The sequence below is a fragment of the Dendrobates tinctorius genome, unplaced genomic scaffold, assembly GCF_039654945.1.
Source record: "Dendrobates tinctorius isolate UK_male_01 unplaced genomic scaffold, ASM3965494v1 ptg000010l, whole genome shotgun sequence".
NCBI classification, from domain to species: Eukaryota; Metazoa; Chordata; class Amphibia; order Anura; family Dendrobatidae; genus Dendrobates; species Dendrobates tinctorius.
In genome coordinates this window covers 6,590,210-6,609,604 of record NW_027361678.1, presented here as the reverse complement: position 1 = coordinate 6,609,604, position 19,395 = coordinate 6,590,210, and the positions used below count along the sequence as shown (strand labels likewise).

Below are 19,395 nucleotides of genomic sequence, written 5' to 3'. Positions count from 1 at the left end.
TGTATAATATGCTGTATGTATAATATGCTGTATGTATAATATGCTGTATGTATAATATGTGGGGTGTATAATATGCTGTATGTATAACATGCTGTATGTATAATATGCTGTATGTATAATATGTGGGGTGTATAATATGCTGTATGTATAATATGCTGTATGTATAATACGCTGTATGTATAATATGCTGTATGTATAATATGTGGGGTGTATAATATGCTGTATGTATAATATGCTGTATGTATAATATGTGGGGTGTATAATATGCTGTATGTATAATATGCTGTATGTATAATATGCTGTATGTATAATACGCTGTATGTATAATACGCTGTATGTATAATATGTGGGGTGTATAATATGTGGGGTGTATAATATACTGTATGTATAATATGCTGTATGTATAATATGCTGTATGTATAATATGCTGTATGTATAATATGTGGGGTGTATAATATACTGTATGTATAATATGCTGTATGTATAATATGCTGTATGTATAATATGCTGTATGTATAATATGCTGTATGTATAATACGCTGTATGTATAATATGTGGGGTGTATAATATGCTGTATGTATAATATGTGGGGTGTATAATATGCTGTATGTATAATATGTGGGGTGTATAATATGCTGTATGTATAATATGCTGTATGTATAATATGCTGTATGTATAATATGCTGTATGTATAATACGCTGTATGTATAATATGTGGGGTGTATAATATGCTGTATGTATAATATGTGGGGTGTATAATATGCTGTATGTATAATATGTGGGGTGTATAATATGCTGTATGTATAATATGCTGTATGTATAATATGTGGGGTGTATAATATGCTGTATGTATAATATGCTGTATGTATAATACGCTGTATGTATAATATGCTGTATGTATAATATGCTGTATGTATAATATGTGGGGTGTATAATACATGTATAATATGCTGTATGTATAATATACTGTATGTATAATACGCTGTATGTATAATATGCTGTATGTATAATATGCTGTATGTATAATATGCTGTATGTATAATACGCTGTATGTATAACATGCTGTATATATAATCCATGTATAATACGCCGGGTGTATCCCGCAGCAGAGGCCGGCAGTAGGACCGGGCGGCGGACGTGCTGCGCTCCCGGCTCCTCCCTCGCCTCTCCCCGTCCTTCTCCTCCCGTGTAGGACCTGGATGTGTCGGGGACCGGCCGCACACCCAGCAGGCCGGAGGGAGAGTGAGCAGCGGCGGCCCGGGACAGGTGAGCCGGGGGCCGGGCTGGGTGGCGGCTGCTCTCCCGGGCAGTGTCCGGCAGCTGCGGGCGGAGGGGCAGGGGCTCCTTCTCCGGCGGGAGGATGGCGGCGGCCGGGCTGAGATTTCACCATGTGCCGGGCCCGCACCAGCGGCCGCCCGGCTCTCCGGACACGTCTGCGGTGAGGCTGGAGAGCACAGGCCGGGGGCTGCGGAGGGGCTGGCCGCAGGGGCGCCGTGCGGGGCCTCTCCTCCAGGACCGGCCGTCACTCAGGACCATGGTGATGCCTCCTCGTAGTCGGGTCGGCTGTCCTATCTGTATGCTGAGGGCCCAGTCACCTCCGCGCGGACAGCTCCTTCATGTCACCTGGTCACTTCTTTTTTTCTGTCACCACAAATGTGGCACACAGTATAACCATTTTTCTGCTGGGGTCTCACCTCTGAATGGAGCGGGCCGTATCTGGGCGTAGCATGCTGCATAGTGTCCCATTATATGAGGTCAATAGCATAATTTGGTTCCATGGCAACCAGCTGCCTTTATTTATGCGCCCTGTCTTTTATAGGGGTGGTCCGCTTATCGTCACTTTGGGGGTGCTTCTCCTTCCGGAGGACCCGTCCTGCCGCTCATTGATTTAAGTGCTGCACGCTGTGTAATGTCTGACTTCTCCTGTGGAGGCGCTGCAGGGAGATTATACAGGTGTTCACATAGATCTCCGCCAATCGCTGAGGGTCCCAGAAGGAAACCGTTGTCATTGTGGACCCTTCTATCCAGGAGATCCCCATGTAATTGCAGGGGAGGGGGGGGGGGTATCCGTTCTCGTCAGCTGCTTGTTTTTTTTCTCTATGGCTGAGGTGGGCACTACCCTCCTGGCACAGTCCGGGCAGCGGATGATTCTTGCAGTTGTAGTGATGCAAAGAACAAAAATATGCAAGCCAGGAAAAAAATGGTTAATGCTCTCCTTCCACCCCCCAGGAACACTTTGATATTAGGGCTAGTTCTGCAGTGCACGTATCCAGGCCTGACGCCATTGACACGTTGGGGCGTTATGTAACCAGCTCCTGGTCTGCATTTTGGGCAGTTTGGTGGTGACCCCCGGGGGCTATAGAGTCCGATGCTGTATATTCTGCAGGTGGGTAGATCCGCCGCTGGATCAGTAGTGGAAGAAGTGAGATTAGGCACCAGTTTCTGAAAATGGTCAAATCTCGCGTCAGTGCGCCAATGTTTGTGCCGTCTGAGTAGCGCTGGGGCAGGATAAACTTGGCACGAGCAGTCGCCATTGTGCAGCCGCTGCTTCTCCTCGTAGCATACCCAGATTACTAAATGGCTTGGTTTTGGAATATCGGTTCCCGGGTCTATAGATGGCTTTATGGCTGAGCCTGGGTGTCTTGTGTATCTGGAGGCCCCTTCCCCCGAGTCTATTCCCCCCCACAAAGGCAGATTCTGGAAATACTGATAGGACATGTTGACTTTTAACATGTCCATCCTTTTGTTACCCCTGGAGATAAGCATCTGCTTACTCCCCTCTCCCCACGGTGGATATATACACATGTAGGGACGCTCAAGACAAATGTCTTGACTGAGTAAGGGTACCGTTACGCATAGCGACGCTCCAGCGAACCCGACAATGATACGACCTGGTAAGGATCGCTGGTACGTCGCTACATGGTCGCTAGTGAGCTGCCACACAGGCAGATCTACTCAACGACGCAGCAATGATCCGGTGATCCATATAACGACCTCGGCGGTTGTTGGGACCTTGTCACACAGCAGCTATTCTGCTGACTCAGACCTCGATAGGCGTGCTTCAGCGTTGCCTTTTCCACTCCCCTCTGCTCCGATTGGTGGCCACTACTGCGCTATCACTGCGCAGTTTGCGTCAGCGTCCCTGTCTGAGTCGCTAGTGTGCTATTTATTCGTGGATCCACAGTCACTAACATGAGGACACGCCATTATTATAACTGTACATGTTAAATGTTATGATTGCATATAATTGATAGCTGAACTATAAAAGGAAACCCTACAGAGATCCTAATTTGAGACCACCAATTGGAGCTGAGGGGGCATTGAAAAGACCAAGCAATATCACGCCTGAGTTCTGAGTCGCCAACGAGGTCACTCGTCGTTGTTATGGCGTCAAACACAGCGATGCGTGCTGGCCAGCGGGACACCAGCGATCAAAAAATGGCCCAGGACATTCGAGCAAGATCAGCAATATTGCAGCGGGGGGCCGGTCGCCGCTATGTGTCACACGTAGCGAGATCGCTGGCGAGGTTGCTGTTGTGTCACAAAACCTCTGACGTTTCAGCGATTTCTCTTTGTGAAGTACCCTTAAGGCTATGTGCACACACTGCGGATTCACGTGCAGAGTTTGCAAAATCCGCAGATAAATCTGCAGGTCAAAAGACCTGCCGTTTCCCTGCGGATTGCTCTGCGGTTTTGCCCTGCAGTTTATCACCTCCACAATGGAGGAGATGGGTAACCGCAGTGGAATCCGCAGAAAAGAATGGACATGTCAATTCTTTTTGCGGATTTGAAACCGCAGGCAAAACCGCGCGGAAAAATCTGCATCGTCTGCACTGCGGTTTCCATTTCCCATAGGCTAGAATGGTACTGTACATCACCTGCAGTTCTGCTGTGGATCCGCAGCGGCCAAATCCACTACGGATCCGCAGCAGAATCCGCACCGTATGCACATAGCCTTAGGAGTATGGCTGGCTTAAGCCGGGGTCACATTTGCGGGTGCAATGTGAGAAACTCGCGCCTCAATACCCTGCATTTCCGCTGGCACTCGGGACCGGATTGTGCGGCTGCATGTATTTGTATGAAGCTGAACGCTCCGGTCCGAACCGGGTATTGAGACGCAAGTTTCTCGCATTGCACTCGCAAGTCTGACCCTGGCTTTAAAGGGTTATTTCAGAGATAGGGGTCTGCCCCCCCCCCCCCCCCCCCGTCCATACTGACTTCTTGGGGTCTGACCTCTTGTCCCTTTAGATTTTCAAAGAACAAGGCTCTGTAGCCGCAAAGTAAAGAAATAGGAGGTATACGTTTCCACGCATCGGTGAGAATAACATCTGCAGTTCGTTCATCTTTTAGCAACTTTTGTACTTTTGTACTTTAGATTCGCGGCTCCTTTAAATGTTGCGTCACCTCTGGACTGCATTCCTTTCCCTGAGCGTTCTTATCCCTCCGGTGGGGACATGGCTTACGGCGCGGCCTCTTTCCGCACGGCGGCGTATTGTGACACAGTTACCTGTTCAGTCATGGAGACGTAATAAAGTGGAGCGGTATCGGTGCAGGCATATTATTTCGGGGTGATTTGTCACTGTCGGGCTCTTCATTTATTAATCGCTCCCTTCTGTGACTCGACGCTGGTCCTGCAAGAATCCGGATCTTCGGGCATTTTTTTTGCTTTCTCTGTCTAAATCTTGGCTGGTGATGCTCTTTCATGTCCTTTTATTTGTACTGAGGCCACGTCTTGGTGGAAATAGATTGTACAGTTGGCACCGAGACATTTTGGAGGCCCAAATCTGGGGACTGGTTGCTAAGCTGATAGGATTGCCTGAGTCATCGGAGGGTATGGCTGCCAGTTTGTGAGGTTGATTGGGATGCCCACCTCATTAAATAAAATTGTACCCCTCCTTTTGTAGATCTGGAGTGCCATCATCAGAAAACAGAAATGAGTTCCTTTGCATTAACAGCTTTACCTGCTGCCTAGTGGGGTGTGGGGGTACAGAGATCGCACCCAAACTCCAAGACCCCTTTGCCATAATGGCACAATAGCTGGGGGCCCTGATCAAACTTTGGTTTAGGGCCAGGTTGTTTCACCCTGGGGTACAGATGAGCAAAACGTTAATTTCCCCTTGCAGCAGGTTTAGTATAACGCATGGGTGCCGACTGTGCACCGGGGCAAAAAGACGCCTCTATTCACAAAAAAGGGCTTACATAAGGGGCAGATGGCTCCTTCCCTCGCTAGACCCTCTCTGTCTTATGAAATTATAATCTTTGCTAGAGGAAACCCAAATCTGTAAAGGCCATTAGATGGCTGTTGGTGTCTGATCTAATAGGGGGTATAAGGCCTCGGGCGTCTCCTTCCTTGGTGCTCGCGCGGCCATCTGGTGCTTTGAAGGTTACTGAACCCAGACTTGTGTGCTCGCCCTGTCATCTGTGCCTGGAAGACCAGGCAGGCGTCATGGTTGCATCACAGGCCTCCCTTCCTCTAAGGTTTCTTGTATGGCCGCTTCCTGCGTGACTTCGGGTTACTCTCTATATTATTCTTTGGAACCGAAACTGAAATCTTTGTATACAAAGAGGAAAGTCAGTAGGAAGACCTCCAGGCTGAGGTCAGGGGGGCTTACGATAGACTGTGGTTTAATTACCCAGTTGTAGTGAGCCTTTCTGATTTTTTTTTTTTTTTTTTTTTTTTTTTTTAAAAGGAATTTTCCACTTTTTCAAGTGTCCTAAGGTCAGCTGGCGTCAGTAGTATTGGCACTTTCATCTCCTGTGAGATAGTGTAGTATGTATGGAGGCAAATGCTAATGCAGGCACGATTGCCGATTTGTTCCAGGAGGAATAATAGAGGAACCTGGCAGAGTTTGGACTAGCATTGTAAGACTTCTTTGGGGCAGTTGATCAGTGCTACCTCCCCCCCAAAAAGGTTGGGTTCCTGCCTGTATGACCAGCCTTGGGGCTTTGCACACAACAGATTTTTTTTGTATAAGTTCTATCTGTGGTTTTCAGATATGCTGCTGTGGACGTGTCCGATTATTTTTTATTTTCTTGGACCAAGGTGTCTAATTTGACCCATAGGGTTAGAGCAAAATTGGCAATGCAAATTCTATGGGTCCGGAAACACAATCGGCCCGCACTCCGATGACATGTGAGCGTGGTCCCGTTTTCACAGACTGACAGAATGAACAATGGGGAGGATTGTTTGGGGGGGGGGGTCTTTCCATTTACAAGAATAACTGATGACACTGATCAGAATAGCCAGTCTGTTTTTCTCATATGTTTAGAAATCAGTTTTGTGAACCTACCCTTACAGAGACCGCTGTATAGTACTCTACCCAGAGTCGGGGGGCTTATCACTGGTGGGAAAGCTGGGTGACTATCCCTGTGAATGGTGACCCTAAAGTCAGATCCCCGCTTCCTCAGGAGTTTCCCTTGGGGCGCTGGCTGTTCTCACATACAGTAAATATTTCTTTTTTATTGTAGTCTTTAATAAATAATCTTTATTTTCTTTTCTTTATATAGCACTAACATATTCCCCTGCGCTTTACAGTTTGCACACATCATCATCACTGTCCCCATTGGGGCTCACAGTCTAGACTCCCTATCAGTATGTCTTTGGATTGTGGGAGGAAACTGGCGGCACCACATGGACCTAACGGACAATTCCCTAATTTACTAATGATATATGATGAGAACAGAGTGATAACGACCCTGGTGGGCTGCAGGCTACATTGGAGGCACTACAGGTAGCTAGCACACTTTTTGGTCCTTAATATCGGGACTCTGACCTTTCCTATAAGTAGTTTCTGTACCTTCCAACCCTTCCAGGGTTATTGAAATTTCAGAATCTAATAAGTTGTTCTGATTTGAGGTTTCGCGTTGTGGGTGGTATTTCTGACGCCCTCCCAGATCATATACTACTGATCAGTTGTCAGAGAATCCCATCATGCCTCTAAGTGTGCAGTCAGGCGGCCTTGTAAGTCGGACCGAGATCGGACTGGCTGGCGGCTCTACCCACCCAAGCGTGACAGCGGCATAGAAATATATGTCATGCACTGGTCAGGAGAGCCGCCGGCCAGTCCGTGCATTACCGTCTGATCTCGGCCCGATTTTTACAGCCGTCTGACTGCACCCTCTGTTTCTGGTACTGATCCTGGGGTAACCTGTATGCGTTCACGTGTTACCTGTCCCTTTTATATTATCTAGCAATCTTCCACGACTTTGACACTCCCAGGCGTGGCGCACCCAGAGGAGTGTCTGCTGGGGGTAAAGTACAAAAGTATTGGACCTGTTGTTCTAGTTCCTTTTTTTTTTTTTTTTTTTTTCTTTTATTTTCTGTAGTCATTTTTCAGCAGTCACCCAGCTCGCCCATGATTTTTAGTGGTTGTACTAACAGGCCTTCCTCTACTTTGTGCACTGGGCAGAAGTGCACAGAACAATCTTTAATATGATCGTTCTGTGCGCATAAAATATAATTTTTTTTTTCCCAAATCCACTGGATGACGTGTTGCTGGAAAAAAAAAAATTTTTTAATTTGTATTGCATCCGACGAACGAGTGTTTGCCGGCACTTTTTCTGCACGGGCCGATTAGGCTTTCCCCGATTATTGGCCAGTCTTGTTGGTCACAGCATTATGTAGATTTTTTTTTTTCAAGTAGTGCTCAAGTAATATCCAATCTGATGTAAGGATCTGATCATGCCTACGAGAGTAGAGTTAGAGAAAATGATAAAGGGGTAAAAAAAAAGAAAGAAAAAAAAAAAAGCTTTTTTTGCTTTTAACACATGGCTCTACATAGGAGCTGGTGGCACAATCGCATGTTTTGCACAGTTGATTCATGTTTTATTCACAATGCATTGACCTTATAATAAATTGTTGCAAAAGTATACATCTCCCTATAGGGTTAGCATAACCTGGCTTTGTGTGCCATTACAGATCTTTTGCGCTGAGCTGCCGTACCAGACACAACCCCCAGGACAGGGGTGGCGCTAGTTTTTGGAAGAAAAATACTTATATTTCTGTGCAATAGGGGAGCGCTCTTTTCCTAATCTTTTTATATGATCCCAGGTTTTGAAGGGATCTGGCTGCTGGATAATTAGTTGGACCTCCCACTTATCCACAAGTAATCCCCTGTGCTGGGAATGATTTTAGTAGAACGGTGGCTAGGCTTTGTAGAGTTCCTGTAATGTCTGGGTGTGGGAAGTGGCTTTTACAGAAGGGTTAAATTGACATAGGACTGAATGAGCCAACAGGAATAACGAGCACATGCCAAAACTTTATGACTGTGACACCCCAGGCAACGTCTGTGTACACATCAGCGATATTCCAAGCGCCCTCCGCTTCTGTCCGCTGTGCACACATCGGCTCACTTGTGTGTATAGAATTATATTTGCTTACATCATGTTTAACGCCACTTTGTTTCCGATGCCAGTTATCACCCTTCGTTCCTTTGTGAGTATCCTGTATATTTAATAGGAGCAACCTCCGTGCTCCACGTCTCTCCAGAGGGGTCCTAAATCTTCATGTGTGATGGCAGGCTCCTGATGGTCTCCCAGCTGGGGCCACCATTGATATTGAACATGACCTTCAGCCGGAGGCAGATTGCCTTCTTTTCTGACATGCAGATACCATGAATGTAAAATATGAATCCTTCTTGGCTAAGGCATCCTTAATGGGGTGGTCCGGGCACAACATGTTGATGACCTGGCTGAAGGAACAAAACTGTAGTAGCTGCTCTGCAGTACCCGGCAGTGGCTGCTGCCATAAGGATGTCCCCCCTTTTTTGGTGGGTATATGATATAAAGGAGAACCCCACTAGGGATTATCGTGTGTGGGTCTATTGCACTAAAAAGCATTGCCTTGTTGAGGAAAACCCCCTCCAGCTCAGTAGGGGGCAGCCCACTTGGGACAATTTTAAAGGTGTATAATGCTAACCCGATCTCTGGGACCTCCACTGATAAGGAGAATTAAACAGGTGCAGCGCTAATTTAAAGCTGTGAACCCATCATTGATTATTCCTACATAGGATTACCCGGCCACCCACTCTGTACACTTGCAAGTGAATTTAGGTGGGCCGCAATTCCTTTCACAGCCAGGTAGCCGTGCACACCGCTGGCGGTAAGTCTGCCGGTCGGGTCCCCGCTGGCGGTAAGTCTGCCGGTCGGGTCCCCGCTGGCGGTAAGTCTGCCGGTCGGGTCCCCGCTGGCGGTAAGTCTGCCGGTCGGGTCCCCGCTGGCGGTAAGTCTGCCGGTCGGGTCCCCGCTGGCGGTAAGTCTGCCGGTCGGGTCCCCGCTGGCGGTAAGTCTGCCGGTCGGGTCCCCGCTGGCGGTAAGTCTGCCGGTCGGGTCCCCGCTGGCGGTAAGTCTGCCGGTCGGGTCCCCGCTGGCGGTAAGTCTGCCGGTCGGGTCCCCGCTGGCGGTAAGTCTGCCGGTCGGGTCCCCGCTGGCGGTAAGTCTGCCGGTCGGGTCCCCGCTGGCGGTAAGTCTGCCGGTCGGGTCCCCGCTGGCGGTAAGTCTGCCGGTCGGGTCCCCGCTGGCGGTAAGTCTGCCGGTCGGGTCCCCGCTGGCGGTAAGTCTGCCGGTCGGGTCCCCGCTGGCGGTAAGTCTGCCGGTCGGGTCCCCGCTGGCGGTAAGTCTGCCGGTCGGGTCCCCGCTGGCGGTAAGTCTGCCGGTCGGGTCCCCGCTGGCGGTAAGTCTGTTACTTTATTTTTGTGCAATGACGAATGACTGATCATGTTAGAGGATTGTAAATTAATTCCCTCTTCATATTCTACTGCTGAAGGTATGAGTTCAAAGCTCTGACTTTAATCCTTTTTTTTTTTTTTTTTTGCTCCACATTTTTGGGAGGGAGAGGAAAATTACAGTTAATGTTTTCCTGCTTGGAAAACAAAGTTATCAGCCAGAGGAGTACCAGCCGTTCCGCCCTGTGCCATTACTTATGCCATTTTGTCGCTTTCTCGCAGCTGGCACGCTCTCTGACATGTATTAGTTTTTGCATGCAGTGAAGTGTGGTCACCCTGAAACCACTAAATGCTCCATGCGGACGGTGTTTGGTTTGGACTAGTGAGTAAACGTACTCCGGCCCTGCACTGATTCACTGCTCTTCAGAGAGTTTCCACTTGCAACAGAAGAATAAATGGTGGTAAATATCATACCATGAGGACGCCTCTCCGCTCCCAAGATCAGAGAGCTGCTGGAAAGCTCCTCCACAGTAATCTTTCTATCTGCCTGTGATATTATGCGCAGCCCATTGGTTTGGAAAGACACAAGTGGTGAATGTAAAGCCTAAGCTCACACAAGGCCTTTTTTAGGCATTTTTAATGCAAATTTTAACCAGTGTTTACCAGCAAAGTCTGAGATTTCAGAAATCCCATGCATACAGCTTGTTTATTTTTTACATCAGGATTTTGCGCTTTGCATGGCTTTTTGCACAATGGAGCATGTCACTTCTTTCAGCATTTTTCACCCATTAAAATGCATGCGTGGTGAAAAAATGTAAAAAAAATTGCAGTTATTAGGTTTGTGCTGGGCTTCTTGTGCCAAAGCTTGATTCTGTAGAATAGGACTTTTTTTTTTCAACACTAAGCTTTTTCAGCATGCACAAGAGACAAATCTAGCATGTCAAAACCGCAGTGAAAAACCTAGAAAACTTGCTTTTTTGCTGCAGAAAAAAAGCTGAAAAAACGCCCAATGTGAACTCAAGGGTGCTCGTTCACCTTAGTGAAAAGCCGCGCACATGGCTCTCATTAAAGGGGTTCTCCAGTGTCAGAAAACTCCTGCTCCCCTGTAGCAGTATATTAAATTAAAAAAAAGGTGCTTGCCTCAACCTCCCCAGGTCCGCCAATGTTCCGTATGTCTGTTATTGTTTTCAGCGTTGAGGTCATATCACCAGTGCTGGTGAGCTCTGTGGCTCACACCGACAATTCGGGCTGAGTAGCAGAGCTTGCGGACTTGCTGCAGTGCTTCCGATACGTGATGTCAATAACAGGCACCAGAAGGAGCGGCGGAGACTCAGCGCTAGTCCCTGGGAGAGTGAGGAAAGCACAGTTCTTGTTACTTTTTTTTTTTTTTTAAAATAAGCTGGGGATGAGTTTTCTGGAACCAGAAAACCCCTTAAGGCTATGTGCACACGCTGCGGATCTGCAGCCGTTCTGCAGACCGTGTACAGTAACATGTTATCCTATGGGATTTACATTCTGCTGTGCACATGCTGCGGATTTTTAACTGCGGAAAAGCTGCGGTTTTGAATCCGCAGAAAGAAATGACATGTCACTTCTTTTCTGCGGATTCTGCTGCGGTTTACCATCTCCTCCATTGTAGAGGTGATAAACCGCAGGTCACTTTACCTGTGGTTCCGCAGATAAAAAATCCGCAGACCAATCCACAGCGTGTGCACTTAGCCTTAAATTGTTGAACCACTTGCATTTTTAGACCCTCGTACACACTCAGTTCAGTGTGTATTGTGTTAGGCCTGTTTCACACATCCGTTATTCCCCATCAGTCAAAATCCGCCATTTTGCAAAAAAAAACGGATCCGCCATTTTGCTTGGCGGATCCGTTTTTTTTCCCAATGATTTGCATTACCGGCGGATCTTGACGGATGGCCATTCGTTGGATCCGTTTTTTTTGCAGATCCGCCAAAATTTTGGCGTCCGCCGACATGCCTGGACGGACAATGCAACGTTTTTTCGGGCGGCAGGATCCGCATTTTACATTGCGCATGCCCGGAGGATTTGCCTCGGCCGCAAATTTAACCCTAAACCCTGTTCTGGAGGCTGAAAATTCTCTCTCTCTCCCCTCCCCTCCCCAGGCAGCGGTTCCGTTATTTCAGGAAAAGACTATCACATTCTGCGATTAGTCGGCTATAACGATTGTTCCTTAAGTTTTTATATGACAAACCATCATTTCATTTTCATCAACATTAAAGAGAGTGTTCACCCTTTTTTTTTTTTTCCCCCTGAATTTCATTTATTTAGGGTTAAAACCTATTTTTGCAATTGGGCTACATTAGAAACGTTGCACAGTTTGCCTCCTGTTGCTTGTTTCGGTGTATTGTCCCTCCTCAGTGCAAGACTTAAGATCTGATTTTTGGCTGCATGATAGGCCTCGGATTAGGGTCAAAGGGGTTACTTGGAGGCAATGTGCATATTTAATTTCCCAGAGGAGCATTGCATGGCCTAGAAGTCTCTTTACACTGGCATGTAAGACTTGTCTCTCTGCACAGGAAGAGGCGCTATCCCCTGGGCACCGTTAAGGGTATCTGCACATTCATTGAAAAGCCACCAATTAATAAAAATCTTGCTAAATAGATAATTAAAAAAAAAAAAAAAAACTTTTAAAAAGCCAATCCACCCCCCCCCCATTTATTTGCTTTCCTTCAATGCTGGAGTCACAGTCTTAGCCAATCGTGTCCTAACAGTGCTAATAACCAGGGCTTGTCTGACAGCTGGCCCTGCTGGGGCAGTAGGGGGGACGCCACTCCATGCCACCATGTTTGATGGTCCTTTATTAAGTTACCGGCACTTGTCTTAATTGACACACGTGTTGCAGAGAATTCGGGTGTGGGCAGGTGATTGGAAAAGGCATAGCTTGTCTGCAAGGTATTTCTAGGGAAGGGCCAGACAGGCAGTAACCTGCGGTACAGGTGGCCTAGTTCATCACATTTCTGCTTAATGCGGATGTAGTCGCCTTCTGATGCCATTTTTTTTATAGCGTGAACCTCACTTACCCGCTGTGACTTTTCTTATATGTCCCGCCATGTAGCGCCAACCATGTCCTGCCATACTGCTATTATGTAGCAAGGAACAAATGGGGCAGGTTTATCAGTACTGTGTAATTCTTAGCTAAAATGTAGACTTTTGTAATAGTTATCACTCCGATTAATGCAGGTTGACGAGTCTGGGCAAGATTTCACATCTGCCAGAAATTTGCTACAAAATTTGGATGTATTTTTTTGGTGGGCTCACAGTGTCGGAGAAAGTGTCAAAGGTAAGTCTACGACAGACCGGAAGTGTTAGCCGGGCTGTGCTGGACCTCGTCTGATGGGAAAGGTTCTGGCTGGTAAGGTCTGTTTCACACTTCCGTTTTTTTGACGTCAGTCAAAATCCACCAATTTTTGAAAAAAACTGATCTGCCAAAAAAGGGGCGGATCCGTTTTTTTCCCCCCATAGACTTGCATTAGTGGCGGATCTTGACTGACAGTTGTCCATCCCATCCGTTTTTTGACGGATCCACCAAGATTTTAGCATCTCCCGGACGGATGAGACGGACCCTGCAACGTTTTTTTTCTTTGACGGTCCGCTATCTCGATGTGCGCATGCCCGGAAGCTTTATTACGGGAAGCATTTTAACCATGAAATGCTGTTTCGGGAGCCGCAAAAATCTCTCTCTCTCTCTCTCTCTCTCTCTCTCTCTCTCTCTCTCTCTCTCTCTCTCTCTCTCTCTCTCTCTCTCTCTCTCTCTCTCTCTCTCTCTCTCTCTCTCATTCCTTTAAATTTACCTCGCAAGCCGACTCCAGCAGAAGCGGTCAAAACACGAATCCGCTGGCATCCGATTGGCGCGGATCCGTTTTTAACCGCTCTGATGGATTTGGCCTCCCGTCAAAGAGCGGAAGTGTGAAACAGGCTTAGTGAGCAAACATGCTTTAAAAGTATGTTTGAGTCCCCATGGCTGCATGTCTCGTGGCTGTTCGACAGGCGTAATACATGCCGGGATTGTCTTTGTTAAACAATCCCTCTAGGTGTTGTGGCTGTCGAACAGCCACAGACTGTGCCGTGCCGAACTTCGATGCACACAGAACGATTGGTAAAACGATCGTTGTGTTACAAAGAACATAATGTGATCGGCAGCACGTCTTTTATACACAGGACGATGAGCTGCCACGAATGATTTAATCAGATCTGTCATCCAGAAACTACGAATCCTGGGAACGCTCTTTCCCGTTTATCAGGCAGATTAAATGGGTCCGCACAGACCAGCCGTGGGCATATGAGGCTGTTGAGTTTGGTGTCAGGACCGTAAATATCAGATCTGTGAAACCGGCCTAAGGTGTGGACCCCGAACCGATCTGACGGTGAGTGATCTAACTTAAGAATAGGCCATCGATATCTACATAACAAGAAGTCACTGAAAATTCGATATGCCTTGTAGGTGTATGACTCATGTTTTCTGTGTCGTCCACCATGTTGTAACCTGTTGGATGATGATGGAGCTGATGATCATACTGGACATTCGCCCGTTCTAAATCCGGTATAACTTCGCTATTTATAGAAATCCTTCCTGCCCTCCATAGTGGATGCTGTGCTTGGTGTCACGTCATCCAGTGTGGTGCCGTGGCCTCGTTCTCTTACAGAAGGTTGCCAAGGAACTATGGTGCCATGGCCTCGTTCTCTAGAAGGTTGCCAAGTACTATGACTATTATCAAGCAATTATTTCTCCAAATATCGGGGCGTAGTTCCTCTACTTCGTCGCTTGCTTGGAACTTGCATAGACTAGTCAACATTTATGAAAGATATGGCTGAGTGGTCTTCATGACAATTTCACCACTAGGTGGCAATACTATGGTAGGTACATTAAGCACCAAGCTCATGTAGCGCCTGGTTACAATCAGCTGGTCGTTGCACTGGCTTATATAGGTTATATAGAGCTAAACAAGTCACCTAGCCACTGGATAAATGATAATAGATTTGTGTCGGTCCCACCGATCATCAGAGTAGGGGACAAGACTGCATGCAGGAGGAGCTAAATAACGTGGCAAATTGCCCATGAAGTTTACCCCAAGATCGCAGAGTTGAGCACAGCTCCCTTCATCAGTGTTGCCAGGCTTTACAATACAATCTGCATTAAATCTCTTTGACCTAATGAGGCTGTTATACTTGTCTGAATGTCTGTATAAATACTTTTAAAAAGGTTTACACTCCTTTTCTATTCACCTAGTCTGATTGACAGCGCCTCAGTGTCCCTCATCCCTGCTGCAATCTCACTGCTCAGTGCAAGCTGCAGTTTTTGGCTGGATGGGCAGACAATGAATACACTTGGACTCTTGGGCTATTTTATTCTAAAATTGGATGCCTGAAATGGAAAGAAAGGACATCAGTGTCATCTGGTCTAATATATACATAATTTATGCACCATGTATTGTGAAATCTGTTGCATGATCAGCTTGGAATGGAGCAGCAGGTGTGTCTAAGCTGCCCAGAGTCTTTGCTGATGATCGGTGGGGTTCCCAGCAGCAATCTGATATTGCCTATCCATTGGGGAGATAACGTGGTTTTTTTGATTTTTGCCTCTTTTGCATTCTAGCCGTCATAATGTTATTTTTTCGGGTTGGCTAGACACACAGGAGAGTAGACAAGCCCGCCGAGGAGGCGCAGGTTTTCTGTAGCTGGCTAGCATTTCTCTTATTTTTATTTATTTTTTTTCAAGAAAGGATGTGAAATCTGGAATGTTATCTGCTCATGTGAAGGTTTTCTGCAGCCTCCAACCTTTTGGTCTTGGCAAGTGTCCAATGTTTTCAGAAGGTGTTTCTCAATGAAGCAGCAAATGTCATTCAATAGCGACCGCCAAGAAAAACATTGCCACGGAATCGGATGTGTTGGGTGCCATTCACAACCTCGGTGGGGTACAGGTCCCGTATGTGGGGGGTAATTAATTTGTGAGCCTGTTTTATATTAGTATTGTTGGTCGGGTGCAGCATGTTTGTGTATAAAGCGCTGGGAAGCACAAGTTTTTATTGCTGGTGTTGTAACCCTCAACAAAAGGGATCGCCCCCACAGATTTAACGTCGCCATTGCTGATGGGTCTGGATGTATACAGCAGAGAGAAGAAGACCTTTGTCTGCTTATAGGCACACGTTGGACAATAAAGTAATGCTGCAGTCATGGTGTGTGAGTTTCCTAATCCGAACCCACTTTTGTTCTCTCTCTGCCACTATTGAGAAGACATGTACTCTTAGCTGACCTGAGCGTGCTTGTGTATGGGGATTGGAATTGAGAGGCTGTTTGTCGATTAGCCAGAAGAGTGGCTGACTGCTGTCTAATGTGTATAGAGGTAAAGGAATATTGATATGGGGGAAATTAGTGGTTTAAAGTTTGACTGTAATCTTCATTCCTTCATTCATTTTCAAGCCATCTGATGGGCAATTTGCAACCTGATCCAAATTTCAACTTTTTTTTTCTTATGGGATTCTCTCTCCCAGGAAAATAGGTTGTATCTGAGCTCTGTGTATCCAGGTCGCTACTTTTGTCTTTAACCCTTATGTCAGTACAGTTTATATTTTTTTTTATCAGAATTTTTATTGAACATTCTCCAGAAAATACAAGCATGAAAGTTATAACATAATAATCAACCCCAAGAACTTTCCCTTTCCCACAGTCATCAGTACAGCTTCTATTGTGCACTTATTATAGCATGTCTTCTCCGCCCTCCGTGAGCCTTTACATGCCTTCTCCCCTGTCTGCACTGTGGAGATCTGTATACAACCCCCTCACTTTCTGTCCTGCTGTCTCTAAGAGAAGAGAGACACATCAGGCTTTGACTGATTTGTAACTATTTTTTTCCTCCTATCATTTGACTAGATAAGGCTATGTGCACATGTTGTGGACTTTGATGCTGATCCGCAGCGTTTTTGGACGCGCGGAATTGCATCACATCCGCAGTGTAGTGCACAACCAATGTTAGTGAATGGGAAATTAAGAATTGCTGTGCACATGCTGCGGAAAACTCCGTGCAGATTTGCAGCGGTTTTTTTTTCCGGCAGCGTGTTAATTCTTTTTGTGGCTCTGCAGCAGTGTTTCCGCAGGGCTGTGGAGTCAGAGTCGTGGAGTCTGAGTCGGTGCTCATTTTGGTGGAGTTGGAGTCGGTATAAAATGGACCGACTCCGACTCCTAAAATATATAATAAATTGTGTACAGTAATTCAATGCAGGATGTGCTGAATATTTTTTCATAGGAGTTTGGGAAAGTTATGAAATGTCCTATAAATGACTGTTCTATTCCTGATCTAAGGCTACATTCACGCACAGCGTTTTTCCTGTGTTTTTTGAGGATACGTTTTTCAGCTGCAAAAGCTGATCATCTTTTTAAAAAACTGCATCACCTGAAAGGTTTTTGAGCTCATAGATAATGTTTTCAATAGCAAAAGCAGATTAGAAATCTGCTCTATCTATATATCCATTTATCCATATCTGTCTATCCATATCGTATCTGTACCAAAAAGAATGAAAACCGGGTAGTACACCAATATATATTCTGTTCTATCTAAATATCTTGATTATTGGATCATAAAAATGATTAAATGTCTGAGGTTCACATTGTACTACAATAAATTTTTCACTTAAATAAAAGCAATATGTGTGGGAGTCGGAGTCGCAGGTTTGGCTTACCGACTCCACAGCCCAGGTTTCCAGTCTGGCACATGTATTCTCTCTTTCTTTCCCTTTTTCCTTCTCTTCTCTCCTCTCTCTCTCTCTCTCCCTCTCCTCTCCTCCCTCCAGAAACATAATGGAGGAAGTTAAGAGACCAAATCCATTCCCAGTACCACCAAACATATCTGCACAGCAAAAATGCATTAAAATCCGCTTCAATTCTGCTTGAAAACCGAAAGCATTTTGCCAAGACATGCAGATTCTCTAAAGAAAATTCTGCAGGCTAATCTGCAACGTGTGCACATACCCTAAAGGTCCCGTCACACACAGCGATCTCGCTAGCGAGATCGCTGATTTTGTGATGCCACAGCGATCTCACCAGCGACATTGCTGTGTGTGATGGGGATCAGCGACCGGCCCCCCTGCCGGGTATCGCTGATCGTGCTCGATTTGTCCTGGGACATTTCTTTCGTCGCTGGTCTCCCACTGGCCAGCACGCATCGCTGCGTGTGGCAGCGAGAGACCAGCGATCAGCGACGCTGGTTTCTAAAGTGAACATTGGGTAACTAAGAGCCGCACGGCTCTTAGTTACCCGATGTTTATGTTGGAAACCAGTGTGCACGCTGGTTTCTAGGGTAAACAGCGGGTATTCAAGAGCCACGCGGCTTAGATACCTGCTGTTTACATTGGAAACCAGCTTGCTCACTGGTCCTGATTGCTGGAAGGGCTGTCTAACGATGTCCCAGCGATCCCATCCATGTCCGATTGCTGGGACATCGTTATGTGTAACGGGGCCTTTAGACTAAGGCCCCGTCACACACAGCGAGATCGCTGATTTTGTGACGCCACAGCGATCTCGCCAGCGAAACCGCTGTGTGTGACACACATCAGCGACCGGGCCCCCTGCCCAGTATCGCTGACCGTTCATGATCGTCATGGGCCATTTTTTGATCGTTGCCCTCCCGCTGGCCAGTGCGCATCGCTGCGTGTGGCAGTGGGAGCCAACGATCAGCGACGCTCCCAGCGCTCTAAGCAGACGCTGGGAGCTGGTCTCTAATGTAAATATCGGGTTACTAAGCGGCGCGCGTCACTTAGTTACCCAATGTGTACCTTAGAAACCTGCGTGCTGGCAGCTCCCGGCATCAGCACACAGGTTTCTAAGGCACACATCGGGTAACTAAGTGACCCGCGCCGATATTTACCTTAGATACCAGCGTCCTTGCTGGTCCTGATTGCTGGTGAGTCTGCCTGTTTGGCAGCTCACCAGCGATCATGTAGCAACGCACTAGGTCGTATCGTTGTCGGGATCGCTGGTGCATCTTTAAGTGTAACGGTACCCTTACACTCTGCAGCATCAAAATGGTAGAAGCTTTATTGAAAGTAAAGGGGAGAATCGGATGATTACTGTTACTGAAAACTAAGAGATTTAATTAGGGGAAAATTACCCAATAGGGAGTAATTTCTTTGAAGTTAGTGAGGCTCTTTTTGGCTTTTTCTATTCTTCTTTCAATTCCACTTCATAGTGAATTCCTGGCTGGAGACTGTTATTTGCCATCATGTGAAAATCTTCGCATCCCTGTATCATCTGTTTCCCCTCGTACAAATATTGAATGGAGGTTTCTCAAGAGTCTCTTCGCTACTAGTCCAGGAAAAGTGGAAAAACACATGGATGCCATCCATTTACCGCTACGTTTTCGCCAACCCATTCACTTGAATAGACGAGTTCTGTCTGCAAAACAGACCAGAATTGGTCGTTTTTCCAATTTTTCCTATTCTCTTTAGCGAGTTCACAAAAAACCCCAACATAATGTAATGGACCTGGCTTGTATACCAAACACTGATTTGAATAAGGGCTTTACCTGCCGCTCCCTTAAGCAAGGAATTACATAGTGGCTCCCCAGGATTGGAAACATAGTAAGGTTGGGAATCACTGCACTGAGCTATATAGTATGAGATTTCTGTCTGAGCACTACAAAATGTTCAATAAAATACTGCTCAGTAATCGAGTATAATTTTGCCCCAAGGGGCTTATTAAAAAATATAAAAGCCCT

At 46.5% G+C, this 19,395-nt stretch overlaps 1 protein-coding gene across 11 annotated transcripts in view; it reads left to right on the top strand.

The window, feature by feature from the left end:
* The first annotated feature begins 1,117 nt into the window (after positions 1-1,117).
* The window catches only part of KTN1 (kinectin 1), a 187,246-nt gene continuing 168,968 nt past the window's right edge, over positions 1,118-19,395 (top strand). For all 11 annotated transcript variants that reach the window (XM_073586046.1, XM_073586010.1, XM_073586073.1 and 8 more), the window contains exon 1: positions 1,118-1,266. The gene's annotated coding sequence lies outside the window, so the exon portion shown is untranslated. The remainder of the gene's footprint in view (positions 1,267-19,395) is intronic.